Source organism: Metopolophium dirhodum, chromosome 6 (assembly GCF_019925205.1).
Source record: "Metopolophium dirhodum isolate CAU chromosome 6, ASM1992520v1, whole genome shotgun sequence".
Lineage (NCBI taxonomy): Eukaryota > Metazoa > Arthropoda > Insecta > Hemiptera > Aphididae > Metopolophium > Metopolophium dirhodum.
In genome coordinates, this window is record NC_083565.1 from 3,213,343 (window position 1) to 3,231,430 (window position 18,088).

At 27.4% G+C, this 18,088-nt stretch overlaps 1 long non-coding RNA gene across 1 annotated transcript; it reads left to right on the top strand.

Moving 5' to 3' along the window:
• The first annotated feature begins 4,817 nt into the window (after window positions 1-4,817).
• Window positions 4,818-5,461, top strand: LOC132946246 (uncharacterized). Its single transcript, XR_009664689.1, has 3 exons — window positions 4,818-4,876; window positions 4,948-5,195; window positions 5,333-5,461. It is a non-coding gene; the product is annotated as an uncharacterized LOC132946246 (long non-coding RNA).
• Window positions 5,462-18,088: the final 12,627 nt, after the last annotated feature.

The window sequence follows — 18,088 nt, forward strand, 5'->3', positions numbered from 1 at the left end:
GTTGCTGCCACCGCGCTTGCATAGAAACACAACCATTAATGCATGGTATCCTGATACTGAGGTCGCGGTTTTGATAAACAACATCCGCGGTTTGAGTAGATCAAAAGGCTTACCGTGTGACCGTGTCGCTGCTTTCAAATAAATTGTTTCACTTTTTTATAAAAATTTATAATGCAAATATTAACAATATTAACAAAATAATGATAATATTTATATTGATAACAATTATTGACACATTTGACAGTGTCTGTACTATAAGCCCATCGTATAATTGAATGATAATTATGATTATTAACACTAGTGCAGTAGATAATGCAAATTCCATAATTTGATGATGTAGTCAAGGTGGGTTTTACCTTAGGTCTAGTGTAAATATTATCTGCACGAGTGCAATACCATAATGGCTGCGTGTACATTGGAAATCGTTTAGCGGCGAGCGGTGAGCTCAATATTAGTTATATAAGTCAAAATTATTAATCGGTAATTAAAACATGTTGGTTTGATATTTTAAGTAAAATGTTTGTGTTTTGTGTTTTTCAACTGTAATGTTTTAGATAAGTATAATATCTATATCAACCTATATTGTATATAACCTAACCTATTTATTAAACATGAATAATATGTCCGGATGTATTATTTAAAAAAAAAAGCTATTTTTAAGCTAAACGTATTTTCAATAACTGATTATACGTCGATACATCATAGTGTCAAATGCTAGCTCAATAATTATTAGTTTATATTAAAAAAGCTCAACAACTAGGTTTTGTTTATATTTAAAAATACTTTTAGTTAAATAATAATAAAAAGTATTGTTACAAATAACTTTTAATCATTCAGGTAAAAATTAAATTTAAATTATATGTTGAAATATTAAATTATAATTTAGTTATCACTCTGTAGGTTGTATACAATAAGTAGTATTGTCAAACTATTAATACGACACCGTGTGCACAATTTAAGATAAAGTAAATCATGATAGTGTGTGAATATGGCATAACAGAATACATTTTACCACGACCAAATTATTGTATTCCTATTATTTTACAAAAAACATTATATTTGTAATTTTTGATAAAAATACGGCCGAGGGGGTGTTTTAACCAGGGACTGGAACCTTTTGAATTTATTGGTAATTAGCCCCTTTCTAATATCACGACTTTTCTAACTTGAATTTTTTTTTTCTTACCGAGTTTTTAACACGTTGTTGAGAGTGTATTGGTTGGGTAGACATATTATAGTAGGTATCATAGTGTGTGGCCATGTAGGTTTTTATTAATTTTCCATGACATTACGATGACGTTGATCGCCGATAAGAATAATATTATACTATTGTTATCTACTTGACATGTCGCGTAGTTGACCTCTAGGTTTATGGATAATTTATAGATAATAATAGGTATTATATATAACCCCTGAGTCGACCTTACGTATTTTTAATGTTGTGACGCGAGCTTTTCCATAGAGTAATACTCTATGGGTTCTGCGCCTCGCCAGGTATACTAACGGAGCTAAACGTGTTAAAATTAGTATTAAAAAAAACTGTTTTCTATACAGCACACATACGACTTGTGGATTATTTTTACGAATTTATCATGAATATAAATTATAATGAATCATAATGGATACACTCATACACCATATGCATTAAATTAATATTATATATAAAAAAAATATATACATGGATTATACAATATATTTTTTTTAATTATATGAAGTAGTGAATAGTATAAGAACTAAAAATATATAAATAATTAATTTTTCTGATTATTTATGTAAACCTGATGTGGAGTAAAAAAAATAATTTAATATTACAAGATAAAGAGTCGTCATAAATACTTTATGTCAAATTGTTCATCAAGAGATATCCCCATTCTTTCAAAAAAGCTATTACCGTGTTAATAATATTCCTACATCTTTCGCCAAGAAAACTTTAAATAGGATTATAAAAAGAACACTTGGTAATACATTAGATCCGAATTTGAAAGAATAAATAATTGTTTTTATAAAAAAAAAAATTCAAAATATAGTACTGACAGATGAGTATAAGGATAAAAAAGAAATTAGGCTTTTATTTTTCAAGACCGATATTATGAAATTTCGGTTTTGGTTTTGATTTTATACAAAGGTATCAAATTTTTTTCGGTTACGTCTGATTTTATTTTCGATTTCAGTTTTAAACAGTTTATACTGTCACGCGTTCAAATCGCCCTTTGTGTAAAGTAAACTTTTCAAAATGTTAAAGATACAAATATTTCTAAATAAGATACTGTTTTTTAAATTATATTTTCGGTTACGGTTTTAAATTTTAATACCGGTATGGTGGTATCCAATTTTTTTCGGTTTAATTTTTAGATTTAATGCCGGTTTTTAATTTTTCTCGGTTTCGGTTTTAAATTATAATACTGTTAGGAAATATGTAAAACATGGAGAAATTAAGTTATTAAAGAAAACGTGCACACTATTTAATGAAATCTGAAATCATGGTCGACTGCATCTCGTATTGCTGGGCCGACCGGTTTCCCCACTCCATGTCGTGTACGCAGGTAGCTTAGGTGAGAGAAAAATACGACGAATCAATATTGCTATTTTATGACTTTACGCATTTATAATAGAAGAATGGATAGTCCATATTAAAGCATACAACTCAAGTGGTCGCGGTCTTTTGTGTGTTAGAAGGAAGACGGTCTCTCACTCGCGCATGTGGTTATTTGGTTAGGTTATGTTCAAATATTAAAATTAAAATAGATAACATCCATTGTTTTGATCTGTGATGAACTGATAACATTAAATTCTTATCGATATTGCCTTTTATAACTTCAAATAATTTTCCAATTAATTCCCGTGTGATAAGGTTGCATGGCCTGTCCATTCTTCTATTATCTATAATATAATTTGTTAAATTGTAATTATTACTAGTATTCGTGTATTAGTGAGTTATTACTGTTATTAGTTATCACTGTGTTCGCACCTCGCATAATGCATACGATAATATATTGGTATTATTTAATAATAAATATGCCAATTAAAGTGTACAAAGAATAAAAGTAAAGAAAAGTACTTAATTATTGAATAAAAAAAAGAAACTTAATGACAAAATAAATTCCTCCAAAAACTGTTTCGACAATTTCTAAAAAATTTGGTAATAACACAACATAAACACTTTATCGAACTCGTTTATATTTTGATACACAACATCCACGGTTCGGTATATCAAAGGGTGTACCGTGTGGCTGCCGCCGCGCTTGCATAGAAACACAACCATTAATGCATGGTATCCTGATACTGAAGTCGTGGTTTTGATAAACAACATACGCAGTTCGGGCAGATCAAGGTGTAATGATAAGGTGTCGTCACTCTGGACCCCTATACGTATACACTCTTGACTGAAATGTTACCACAGTTCTATAGTCACCAGAGCGCGCTTCCTGTCCTATGAAACCCTGTGTATTCATATTGTTGAATACAAAATGTTTTAAAACTTAAGAATTACAATTTTTTTTTTTAAATTGAAGTTATTCACAAAACATTGAATCATAATAAGTTTTTTTTTATCGAGCTGGCATAATAAATTGGAGCCTGTAATTATACATTACATTTGCATTTTTATAATTTGCAATATTCCAGTGCTTCTCAAATTTTTTTGTCGAGAGGCTCCCTAAATTTAATGTAAAACGGTCAAGGCCCCCTTAATATTAATAATAGTATTAAAAATTAAGTATTTAAACTTTTTCATAAGTGCTTAAAGTCTAAAGAAAATAAGCACTGATTTAGGATGATCATATAAATCTATCAACCATTTAGCATACAGATATGTTTCTATCCAAAGGATCTCTGTTGATATATAATATTATATAGGTAATAGCATAATTGATTTTATAATATACTATAAATACTATGAATACTATAATAGTATAATATATTATAAAATCAATGGTGATAGGTACAATCGATATTACTCAATTATAGGTAAAATAAAATGCTTATAAAAAGGTAGGTATTCAAAATATATACATTTTGGTAACACATAGGTAATAGGAATACTAGTATTAAACTCAATATCAACATATTATGAATTGTATTTAAAATCAATATATTAATTAATAATTATTATTTGTTAATTGTAATACTTTGAAAGCATTATGTATGATATTTAAGTGAATTAACTCTTACATTTTTCATATATTTTTTTTGTAATAGGAAATTTAAAAATGACAATATTTAATAATATTAATAATTGTATTTGATAAAAAGAAAGTATTTAAATACATGCATACAAATAATTTAGAACATAGAAGTATTTATGCAATGAAAAATTTTGAATATTATACCTTAAATCATAATATATTTTCAATTTTCTATGGTTTTGGTGTACTCAAGTGTTCGTATTCATCGGCTTCTTTAGGACTTATAGCGCTCCCGGTGGTGACGACTATCTGTAATATATTTCAATCCAGTTTTCAAACAAGTGACGACACCTTATCAATACACCTTGGGGCAGATCAAATGGTGTACTGAACGTGTAGCTGACGCGGAGCTGGCATAGAAACACAACCATTTGATAATATTGTCGAATTGGGCGGCCATGTTTTTGAGGAAACTGTTATCATTTATGTTTACAATTCGGTGATAATATTCTAAAACATATTTTCAGTTTGGTCTAGTCTCGAGTCACGACGTGTATTATAATTATTCTATGATTTCACGTTTTCTACGAATACAGTTTAAATTAATCATTTATTTTCTAATATAAGAATAATATAGAGGGAGCGTTCGTAATCATGGCACTCGTGTGTATCGTTAAATCGTGTTTGAATAGCAAAAGTAAGACCAAAGAAAAAGGCAATAAAATGCATCTGTTTCCTAAGAATATATATTTGTAAGTAAATTTGCTTCGTTTTCACTTGTCGATCAATCATAATTAAATGGTTGTTATGTTTATCTTTTTAGTTGTAAAGAATGGTTAGCAAACTGAAATCAATAAGATCTTCTTGAAAAAACTTTTAGGAAATATTGTGTCAGCAAACATTTTACTTCCAAAATGTATGCTAATCCTGAAGATCCAACTACAAATAATGAAGACAATGAATTGGATAAAAGTACTGAAATAATTATAACTAGTTAAAATTATGTTATTCTTGAAAAACCTGTTAGTTCAAGCACACCAATGAAATCGAACTCTCCAATATCAGAAACTTGTAAGTATCTGATAAATAAATAACTATTAGATATTACATTTCATTACAATACTATGTTCTATTTATTATATTTTGTTTGTATTATTATGATGTATTTATTGAAACCCATTAAATGTAAAATAAATTGTTATTTACAGGTGTAATGTCGTCCAACAGAAAAATTTCAGTAAAAGGAGTCAAACATCATCTTCTACTTCAATGTGAGCTCAAACAACTCAGCTGCTATAATAATTTAAGAACCCCCGTTTGTGAACTGGAGAGAAAATGCAAACAGTCAGAGGAAAGTATGAATGCAAATACAAAACATATTTCAGAAATGATTAAATCTGTGGCCAACCTTTTTTGCATACTGTGCCAATTAAAAAAATGTGCCTTTAAAAAATAACATAGCACTATAGATTATTCCACTGAAGTTGATGATGCCGATTTGCCACCCAACTTGGGAATGTTGATGAAAAATGATGTAAAATTAGCCAATAGAGGTCGCCGTCATGATAGCCAACTAAAACGTTAGCTCTTACAACTTATTTTTTTGGACCCATTGCATACATATTTTAAAAAAACATTTTACAACTACCTGCACCTAGAACATTGCAAGGAATCACACGGAGAATTGAAATTGGGACTGGATAAAATTATATTTTAATTAATTCTATATGGAACTTAAATTCAAAAATTTAAAAGAAGATTCTAGTGACTGCGTTCTATGTGTAGATGAAATGTCCATTAAAAACAAATCTTTTTTAATTTATACATTTTATAATATAATTTATCTTTAGAATGGTTAGAAAACTATAATCTATTAGATCTTCTTGAAAAAACTTTTAGTAACTATCGTGTCTGTAGCAAACATTTTACTTCCAAAATGTATGCTAATCCTGAAGAGACTATTTTATTGCCAACCGCTCTTCCTACTAAGTTTGGTTAGTAAACAAATAATTATTGTCACAATTGTTTATTTTTCGAATATTCATACGTTGATGATATTTATTTTAAATCAACCGTTGTTCATTTTGAGCCAGCTACAAATAATGAAGACAATGAATCGGATCATAGTACTGAAATAATAAATACTAGACAAAATTATATTCTTCTTTCTTCAAGCACACTATTAGATATTACATATTTTTATTACAATACTACGTTCTATTTATTATAATTTGTGAGCCTGGGCATAAACAAATTTAAAAATTAAAGTTATGTTAAGTTAATTTAAACTTTTTTAAATTTAATTTTCATTAACTTAATTTTTAATTGATCTTATTTTAATTGATATAAACTTAATAAATAACAAGTTACTTCTAATCAAATTCAAGTTAAGTTAATTTATAAATAATTAAATTATAAATATTATAAAAATAAAAATAATTATTGATGATGCATATTACATGGCCATTTACTAGAATAGAAAACTATAAATATAGTTAAATGTATTTTTTGTTCCATTAACCAGAACTCTGCAAGAAAAATAACTTACATTTTCATTGAGCAATAGCCAATTAGGTGTATCGTATATATAAAGAAGTACCATACAATACTGCTACATACGGGCATATTGTTATAATAAAAACAATAATAATAATTAATAAATACTAATAAGTAATATGATATTATATTGATATAGACACAAATCACAAATGTACAATTCTCAAGAACATAATATTATTTTAGCCGTGAATAAGTTATTTTTAATTAAAACTAATTAGGTTATGCTCATATATTGGCTATTTCCTGTGTTCAATAATATTTATGATTTTTATTACTTTAAACCATTAAATTATAAATTATAATTATTTTTAATAGGTATTTATATAAATAATAAAAAAAAAAATAATAACAACTAATAATAACTGTAACTGTTAATTGAAAATGTTCATATAACTTTTAATTTCACTGAGTTAAAAAAAAAATAGGTGAACTGTTAACTTAAAATTTTTTTAAATGTTTTATTTCATTTTAACTTAACTCAGTTAAAAATTATCATTAACTTGCCCAGGCTTGATATTTTGTTTATATTATTATGAAGTATTTATTGAAACCCATTAAATGTAAAATACATTTTTTACAGGTGTAGAATTTGAAAAAGTAGTCAATTTTCTTCTTCTTCAATGTGCACCAAAACAACTCAGCTTCAATCAGTGAATACTCCTAGGAAGAAAATTTTAAGGGCCCACGTTCATGAACTGGAGATAACATGTAAGCAGTTAGAAGAAAGTATGAATGCAAATACAAAACGTATTTCAGAAATAATTAAATCTGTATATCAGGGCAAACCCTCTTCCATATACAGTAGTGCTGAAAAAAAAAAACACATTATTTGTTGTCTAATACAATATTTACAAATTGCATAATTTTATTTAATACTGACAAATATAAATTTAGAAATACTGAATAATCATATTATATTTTATTTGACGCTTATGACACATGACATCAAATATGCCACAGAAGGCACGCGTGCCGCAGGTTGGCAAACCTTACTGTAGATAATTTCAATGAAGTTGTTGATGCTGATTTGCCACCCAACTTGATAACATGTTGATGAAATAATATGTTAAATTGGCCACCAAAAATCCTCAATGTTATCGTTATAATAGCCAACTAAAATAGTTACAATTTATTTTTTTGGAACATTTCGAGGATTTTCACACAGACAAATGAAATTGGGACAGGATTCAATGATGTTTTATTTAATTCTATGGAACTTAAATTCAAAAATTTAAAAGAAGATGCAAGAGACTGCGTTCTATATGTAGATGAAAGGTCCATTAAAACAAATCTTTTTTATAATTTATCAAAATACTCTATTATTGGTTTCAATCAATCAAATTAAACAAAAACTTCAGACTTTAAAACATATTCTTTGTTTTATGGTAAAAACTTAAATTATAAGTGGAAACTACCAGTGACATATTTTTTTTATCAAAAACAGTTGTACAGGACTTCCTTCTCAGAATACAATTTTCGCTTTAATTTAACGGCTACAAAGTATTTCTGTTAATATAAGAGTTTTTACCACTAATCAGGGTAGCAAATTTTTATAGTTTTGCTAATAGAATGTATGTAACTAGTGAACGACCATATTTCTTTGTGAATTGATTTAAAATTGACTATGTGTTTGATCCGCCGCATTTGTTGAAATCGACAAGAAATATTTTTTTTAAATACAATCTTGAAAATTCTAAAAGTATAAAAATACTTAAATGATTTTTACAACGTTGACCAAGGTATTCATCGCTGTGCACCTAATATCACTGATACACATATTAATCCAGGTCCCTTTCAAAAGATTAGAGTATCTTAAGCATCTCAACATTTCAGTGCAACAGTAGCTGTGTTGAGTATGGTACGTTAACTCGTGCTGCTGAGACTCCTGTTAATTTCATAGAATATATGGACAAACTATTTGATATATTGAACTCCAAAACAAAAGCAGCAAGTAAAGAATTTAATGATAAATGTGTTTTTAGATAAAAATTGCATCAGCACCGTGTGCCATAAATATACGGTTTTGCATTCAAATATACTAATTAACAAATATTACTAATATTATTTTAAATTCTGAACGGAGCAAGGAAGCTAATGGTTTTATAATGGTGTTTATTTAAAAGCTATTTAAAAGCTTTTTTGTACAGTTGAGAATCTTTTACGCTATTAAAAAATTAAATAAAAATTTCCTATCAGCTCCTAGAAAATATAGAAAATTGGACGTTCTTTCTCATTTATAATAAATGTATTATGTATAAATTAAATATGACAGTGATTATTATATTTTAATATGATAAACAATGTTTTGCATAATTTAAAAATTACTTTACTATTTATTTTTACTGTAAAGGTACACAAAATAATATTTTGTTAACTGAAATATGTTTGTGAATATTGTTATGATTTTATTATAAATATAAGTTTGTTATTAATTATGTCACCTTGAAATGTGTATTATAAACTTTTAAAAACTATTAAATATCTAACTATTATTATTATATTTTGATTTGATAAACAATGTTTTGCATAATTTAATTATTACTTTAATATTATATAATTAAATTATGTTGTCATTATTTTATAGCTAGTGGTTTTACCATGGTGTTTATTTATTTTTTTTATATATAATTTCTACCAGAATAGAAGTGCTTCGATTTCAACATATACTATATAGTACCTTATCTTTTAGCAAATTAGATCTAACTATTATTATTATATTTTGATTTGATAAACAATGTTTTGCATAATTTAATTATTACTTTAATATTATATAATTAAATTATGTTGTAATTATTTTATAGCTAGTGGTTTATTTTTATTTTCATAATTTAATTATTACTTTAATATTATATAATTAAATTATGTTGTAATTATTTTATAGCTAGTGGTTTTACCATGGTGTTTATTTATTTTTTTTTATATATAATTTCTACCAGAATAGAAGTGCTTCGATTTCAACATATACTATATAGTACCTTATCTTTTAGCAAATTAGATCAAGATGGTACTTTTTGGGAGGTCGATTATCTCAATAATTTTTTAATGCCACGTGAAAAATTTCTGACGAATTACGAAAAAACGCTTAAGATGGGATTTTAATTTCTAACGCTTTGTATATCACCGTAGCAACGAATGAAAAATTCAAGTCTGGGCATTAACGAGTTAAAAAGTTAAAGTTAAGTTAAAAAGTTAATTTTATTTTAACTTTTTAACTTAACTAGTTACTTTTGGCTTTTCATTAACTTAACTGTTAACTTACTAAATTTCTTTCTTAATTAACGTGAAATTAACGAGTTAATTTTTCGTTTTAAGAAGTAAGTTAAGATAATTTATTTTGTTTTTAATTTTATAATATTTCACTATTTCAGTCTATTTCGTTTTCATGTCAAAAAATATGTATCGTAAATTGTCTAACGTTAAAAATGTATATCATTCGAATCTAACTTATATTGAAATACTGTATGAAGTATTAACACTATATCCTAAAATTTAGTTTTGGGTTGGAAAAAAATTAAGTACGCTAGCGTTGTTTAAAAAAATTAACTTTTTTTAACTTAATAAAAAGTTAACAAAAAGTGTGGATTAACTTTTAACTTAACTGAGTTAACCTATAGTTAAATTAACTTTTAACTTTTAACTTTTTGTTATTGGTGCATATTAACTTAACTTGACTGAGTTAAAAAAAATCGTTAACTTGCCCAGCCTTGAAAAAATTATTTAATTAATTTAATATTAAAAATAATATAAAAATCATAAAAATTTAAAAAATCAGACTGATAAACTGTTTCCGCTCAGAATCGTTTTTCTAAATGATATACAGATTCGACAAAATGCACCATTTTCTTTTATCGAGTATACCAACCAAGGGAATCTTAATAGCCATGAATACTGGAACTTTAAATATTTTGGTTTATTTTGAACTGTATATAGTTTTGGTGGGAATTTGTAAGATATATCTGGCATTCTAATTCTTGTCATGACAATCAAGATATCTTCATTCGATAACATACGGTTAGTATAAAACCCAATATCATAATTATCACTGTAGTTTGTGTCTTCAGTAACTTTAGAAACATTAATCGAATCATTTGTATCAAAGCTAAAGTACGACAAATTTTGACAGAGTCAATCGAGTTTACTGGCGAGGATGCCCATTTATTTGTAGAAGTATCGTTGTTATATTGTGTTGAATTCAATTCTGAGGTAGAAGGCGGCGAAGGTTTTAACTTAAAAAAGGAAGAAATTGATACTTGTTTTTTTTTTGTGCCATTTTTATTAATTTTACAACACTGAAAAATGAATAGTTTTTAAGTTCAAATATAAGTCATCAAAATCAAAATCGAAACATATTACATTTTTACATTTTTTGTAATATGTAACAACTTAGATATAACTGGTTTATTTTGCATTTTGAAGTATTATTTTAGAATAATAATAAAAATAAAATATTATTTTAAAAATTTTAAATAATATTAATAGTGTATAATAGTTGATGACACATTGATTCGTTATTTCTATGATTCTTATTAGTTATTTCTTATTCACAATGGAGACCAACTATTTTTATTTTGTTATTGCGTTTAAGACAAGCACCGTATTTAACGTGACTATTGTTATGATTTATGTTACACGGTAGACAGAACTATATTTAATATGTTGTTGCGATAAGACGAGCGCCGTTCTTAACGCGGTACCACTTGCTTGCACGTCTAAAGGACTTCTAGAACTGTGTGTACAAAAAAATCGATTTATAATATCAATATTTTATTTATATTGATTTCGGAGTTGGTATATAAATTAAGTTGAATCTTTGAATTTTTGCTGCGGCCTGCGAGTATTTTTAATTTTTACTATCGTAATTCGTAATGACCCGTTGAAATTTTAGATAAGTCTCTGTGGCATCGAATCTAATCAAATTAATTTCAGATTTGCCATTTATATAAAAATTGTATTTATTTTATAAAAAAATAAAAAAAAATATACTATAAAATAAATGATAACACCAATGTCCAATATATTAGGACTTTTTTTTAAAAAAAATCGGGGGGTGTCCAGACATGGAGGACACCCCACCAAAATACGCCACTGGAACCATTAGTGCATGGTATCCTGATACTCAGGTCGCGGTTTGATACACAACATCCGCGGTTCGGGCAGATCAAACGATGTACCGTGCCGCTGCCACCGCGCTGGTTTGTCGAGCAATGAGAGCGCGGCTATATCCCTGAATCCCTGAAACCATAGAAACGTAACCCCCAGTGCATGGTGCCCTGATACTCGGGTCGCGGTTATATACACAATATCCACGGTTCGGGCAGATTAATGAACTATTAATGAACTATTCTTAACTATTTAGTTCCTTATTCTCCCGGTCAACAAAGAGCAATCCTATAATGCGCTAGTTGTTATGCCAAACAGTGAGAAGCTTTTCGTTCCGTATCCTGTATATCTTAATTCGTGATTTTCCCACTACACACGGTCACCAAATACTGTACACACCGCGAGTGTAATAAATACACTATTATGCGTGAAGGCAGTCGAACGTTATGTAAACAGAGCGAAGATTAAAATCACGCCGTATAACATGTCGCGACTGATAGGCCACGGGAAACTCTGGTGGTCGCTGGTGGCGCACCTTAGACTGGTTTTCGGTGACAAATATGCGAACTGAACACTGTTGGGTCGGCGATTGATCTGCCCGAACCACGGATGTTACGAATCAAAACCGCGACCTCAGTATCAGGATTCCATGCCTCAGGAGTTGAGTTTCTATGGTTTTTAGGACTTCAATTTTAGTTCAGTTTTCGTTACTTGACAAACCAGTGCGGATGCAGCAACACGGTACACCCTTTGATCTACCTAAACCACGGATGTTGTTTATCAAAACCGCGACCTCAGTATCAGGATACCATGCATTAATGGTTGTGTTTCTATGCAAGCGCGGTGGCAGAAACACAGTACACCCTTTGATCAGCCTGAACCGTGGAAGTTGTGTATCAAACCGCGACCCGAGTATCAGGGCACCATGCACTGGTGGTTACGTTTCTATGGTTTCAGGCAAGATGTAGATTATACATTAATTTCTGGGCAGTTTGGTAGTACAAAAGTCTCGTGCAGGTAGCGCCACCATTCGCCCGAAGGCCGGTTTTTATATTGTGAATACATTGTTTTTAAGGCTGTTGGAACACACATCGTTTTTTTTGTAGTTTTAGACCAATAAGCGGAAGATTAGTTTATGAACTTCCCGATGTCCAATTATTATTTTAAAAATATGTATGAAATCATCATCTCCTCTTCTAGGTTATATAGGAAACAGATTGTGTGGATGTCTAATACTTAATATTAACAATGTATCTGACAATAATTATATTAATTTATTCATTAAAATTATGGTTCTATTCATAAGATAACCTGAAAAAAAGATATTGGGTATTAAAATTAAGAATCAATCTGCTGAACAATTGTATATTGTGACATAGAACCTTTTCATTCTCAACCCACGATAGGCATTTAAAATTATTATATATAGCTTTAATTTTTTTATCAAAAAACCAGAACACGAAACCGAATTGGAACTATTATTTTCTATTTTTGGACAACAGGTAACGGAACCAATACCGATAAATTTAAAAGGTTCCAGCACCTGGTTACAACACACCCAAGACCGTATTTTTATCAAAAATTCAAAAATATGTTTTTTGTAAAATATGAATACAATAATTTGGTCGTGTAAAAATATAAAATGTGTTATGGCATATTCACACACTACTATGGTTTAAGATAAACTTTATCTTAAAAAGTACACATGGTGTAGTATTATGGTAATGTTGCACTCGTGCAGATAATATTTACACTAGAGTACTAGACCCAAGGTAAAACCATGCTGGACTACACCGACATAATATGAAATTTGCGTTATCTACTACACTGGTGATAATAATCATTATCATTCAATTATTGTATAATTACCTTGATAGATATTCGTGTTAACAATGCGACATCTGTTGGTTTGACATTGTTCTTGTTGGCTTAGACAATTGTCAAATCAACCTAGTTTTTATAAATATGATCAGGATTTTTTTTTTATTGTGGTTTATGATTTTTATTACCTAGGTATATCAACTGTATGGAAATGTTTTCGATTAGGTAAGTAAATGTTGCAAAAGGTTATTTCTTCTTTATCTTGTATAGTAATTTTTAACATATTATATAATATAATTATTATATTTAAAAATATTAAGAATACATAAAGCTCCGTTTTTTTTTTAGCAATTAAAGCTAAAATTTTGAGAATATTTTTTAAAATATAAGAAAAATTTTCAAATATTTTTACAGTTAAAAATGTATAAAAATGTCTAACTTTTTAACTATGTCAGGTACGACCTTTCTTATATGACTGACGTTTGGAGACGGAACTCGGGTCACGTTCTATTATATACTTATAGATACATTTTTAATATGAGTTATTTCTCGGAAGTCCCAAAGGCAAATAGTGTTGGCCACAGTCATTTAATGTTAATTATTTAGTGCGAAACACCTGCTTAGTAACCAATGCCACAAACTGTATCGGAAATTGATTATAATATATATATAATAGAAAAATATACTAATAATATGTATTTATATAATAATAAAAAAAACTATAATATTATTTGCAGTTAGAATTTATTTCAGTGAAATAAAGAGTTATTATTATTATGATATGGTAACATACCTACCTTCATATTATAATATATTTCTTATAAACAGTAATTTGTATTAAAAATAAAATGCAGTGTTATTCTTAGATTTTGAAATTTTTAAAAATACTAAAAAAAAAAAATTATGTATTAACATTTTTCTGTGAACACTTACGTGTAAAACGAATTTAAAAAAAACGGGTAAGTGGATGTCACTTTGCTGTACAGTAGGTTACAAGTAAGTCAATGTATAATGGATTGTATTAAACTTGAATTCAATGATATAATATCATTTAGAAAAACGATTCTGAGCGGAAACAGTTTATCAGTCTGATTTTTTAAATTTTTATGATTTTTATATTATTTTTAATATTAAATTAATTAAATAATTTTTTCAAGGCTGGGCAAGTTAACGATTTTTTTTAACTCAGTTAAGTTAAGTTAATATGCACCAATAACAAAAAGTTAAAAGTTAAAAGTTAATTTAACTATAGGTTAACTCAGTTAAGTTAAAAGTTAATCCACACTTTTTGTTAACTTTTTATTAAGTTAAAAAAAGTTAATTTTTTTAAACAACGCTAGCGTACTTAATTTTTTTCCAACCCAAAACTAAATTTTAGGATATAGTGTTAATACTTCATACAGTATTTCAATATAAGTTAGATTCGAATGATATACATTTTTAACGTTAGACAATTTACGATACATATTTTTTGACATGAAAACGAAATAGACTGAAATAGTGAAATATTATAAAATTAAAAACAAAATAAATTATCTTAACTTACTTCTTAAAACGAAAAATTAACTCGTTAATTTCACGTTAATTAAGAAAGAAATTTAGTAAGTTAACAGTTAAGTTAATGAAAAGCCAAAAGTAACTAGTTAAGTTAAAAAGTTAAAATAAAATTAACTTTTTAACTTAACTTTAACTTTTTAACTCGTTAATGCCCAGACTTGAATTTTTCATTCGTTGCTACGGTGATATACAAAGCGTTAGAAATTAAGATCCCATCTTAAGCGTTTTTTCGTAATTCGTCAGAAATTTTTCCCGTGGCATTAAAAAATTATTGAGATAATCGACCTCCCAAAGAGTACCATCTTGATCTAATTTGCTAAAAGATAAGGTACTATATAGTATATGTTGAAATCGGAGCACTTCTATTCTGGTAGAAATTATATATAAAAAAAAATAAATAAACACCATGGTAAAACCACTAGCTATAAAATAATTACAACATAATTTAATTATATAATATTAAAGTAATAATTAAATTATGCAAAACATTGTTTATCAAATCAAAATATAATAATAATAGTTAGATATTTAATAGTTTTTAAAAGTTTATAATACACATTTCAAGGTGACATAATTAATAACAATCTTATATTTATAATAATATCATAACAATATTCACAAACATATTTCAGTTAACAAAATATTATTTTGTGTACCTTTACAGTAAAAATAAATAGTAAAGTAATTTTTAAATTATGCAAAACATTGTTTATCATATTAAAATATAATAATCACTGTCATATTTAATTTATACATAATACATTTATTATAAATGAGAAAGAACGTCCAATTTTCTATATTTTCTAGGAGCTGATAGGAAATTTTTATTTAATTTTTTAATAGCGTAAAAGATTCTCAACTGTACAAAAAAGCTTTTAAATAGCTTTTAAATAAACACCATTATAAAACCATTAGCTTCCTTGCTCCGTTCAGAATTTAAAATAATATTAGTAATATTTGTTAATTAGTATATTTGAATGCAAAACCGTATATTTATGGCACACGGTGCTGATGCAATTTTTATCTAAAAACACATTTATCATTAAATTCTTTACTTGCTGCTTTTGTTTTGGAGTTCAATATATCAAATAGTTTGTCCATATATTCTATGAAATTAACAGGAGTCTCAGCAGCACGAGTTAACGTACCATACTCAACACAGCTACTGTTGCACTGAAATGTTGAGATGCTTAAGATACTCTAATCTTTTGAAAGGGACCTGGATTAATATGTGTATCAGTGATATTAGGTGCACAGCGATGAATACCTTGGTCAACGTTGTAAAAATCATTTAAGTATTTTTATACTTTTAGAATTTTCAAGATTGTATTTAAAAAAAATATTTCTTGTCGATTTCAACAAATGCGGCGGATCAAACACATAGTCAATTTTAAATCAATTCACAAAGAAATATGGTCGTTCACTAGTTACATACATTCTATTAGCAAAACTATAAAAATTTGCTACCCTGATTAGTGGTAAAAACTCTTATATTAACAGAAATACTTTGTAGCCGTTAAATTAAAGCGAAAATTGTATTCTGAGAAGGAAGTCCTGTACAACTGTTTTTGATAAAAAAAATATGTCACTGGTAGTTTCCACTTATAATTTAAGTTTTTACCATAAAACAAAGAATATGTTTTAAAGTCTGAAGTTTTTGTTTAATTTGATTGATTGAAACCAATAATAGAGTATTTTGATAAATTATAAAAAAGATTTGTTTTAATGGACCTTTCATCTACATATAGAACGCAGTCTCTTGCATCTTCTTTTAAATTTTTGAATTTAAGTTCCATAGAATTAAATAAAACATCATTGAATCCTGTCCCAATTTCATTTGTCTGTGTGAAAATCCTCGAAATGTTCCAAAAAAATAAATTGTAACTATTTTAGTTGGCTATTATAACGATAACATTGAGGATTTTTGGTGGCCAATTTAACATATTATTTCATCAACATGTTATCAAGTTGGGTGGCAAATCAGCATCAACAACTCCATTGAAATTATCTACAGTAAGGTTTGCCAACCTGCGGCACGCGTGCCTTCTGTGGCATATTTGATGTCATGTGTCATAAGCGTCAAATAAAATATAATATGATTATTCAGTATTTCTAAATTTATATTTGTCAGTATTAAATAAAATTATACAATTTGTAAATATTGTATTAGACAACAAATAATGTTATGAATGCTGTGTTTTTTTTTTTCAGCACTACTGTATATGGAAGAGGGTTTGCCCTGATATATAGATTTAATTATTTCTGAAATACGTTTTGTATTTGCATTCATACTTTCTTCTAACTGCTTACATGTTATCTCCAGTTCATGAACGTGGGCCCTTAAAATTTTCTTCCTAGGAGTATTCACTGATTGAAGCTGAGTTGTTTTGGTGCACATTGAAGAAGAAGAAAATTGACTACTTTTTCAAATTCTACACCTGTAAAAAATGTATTTTACATTTAATGGGTTTCAATAAATACTTCATAATAATATAAACAAAATATCAAGCCTGGGCAAGTTAATGATAATTTTTAACTGAGTTAAGTTAAAATGAAATAAAACATTTAAAAAAATTTTAAGTTAACAGTTCACCTATTTTTTTTTTTAACTCAGTGAAATTAAAAGTTATATGAACATTTTCAATTAACAGTTACAGTTATTATTAGTTGTTATTATTTTTTTTTTTATTATTTATATAAATACCTATTAAAAATAATTATAATTTATAATTTAATGGTTTAAAGTAATAAAAATCATAAATATTATTGAACACAGGAAATAGCCAATATATGAGCATAACCTAATTAGTTTTAATTAAAAATAACTTATTCACGGCTAAAATAATATTATGTTCTTGAGAATTGTACATTTGTGATTTGTGTCTATATCAATATAATATCATATTACTTATTAGTATTTATTAATT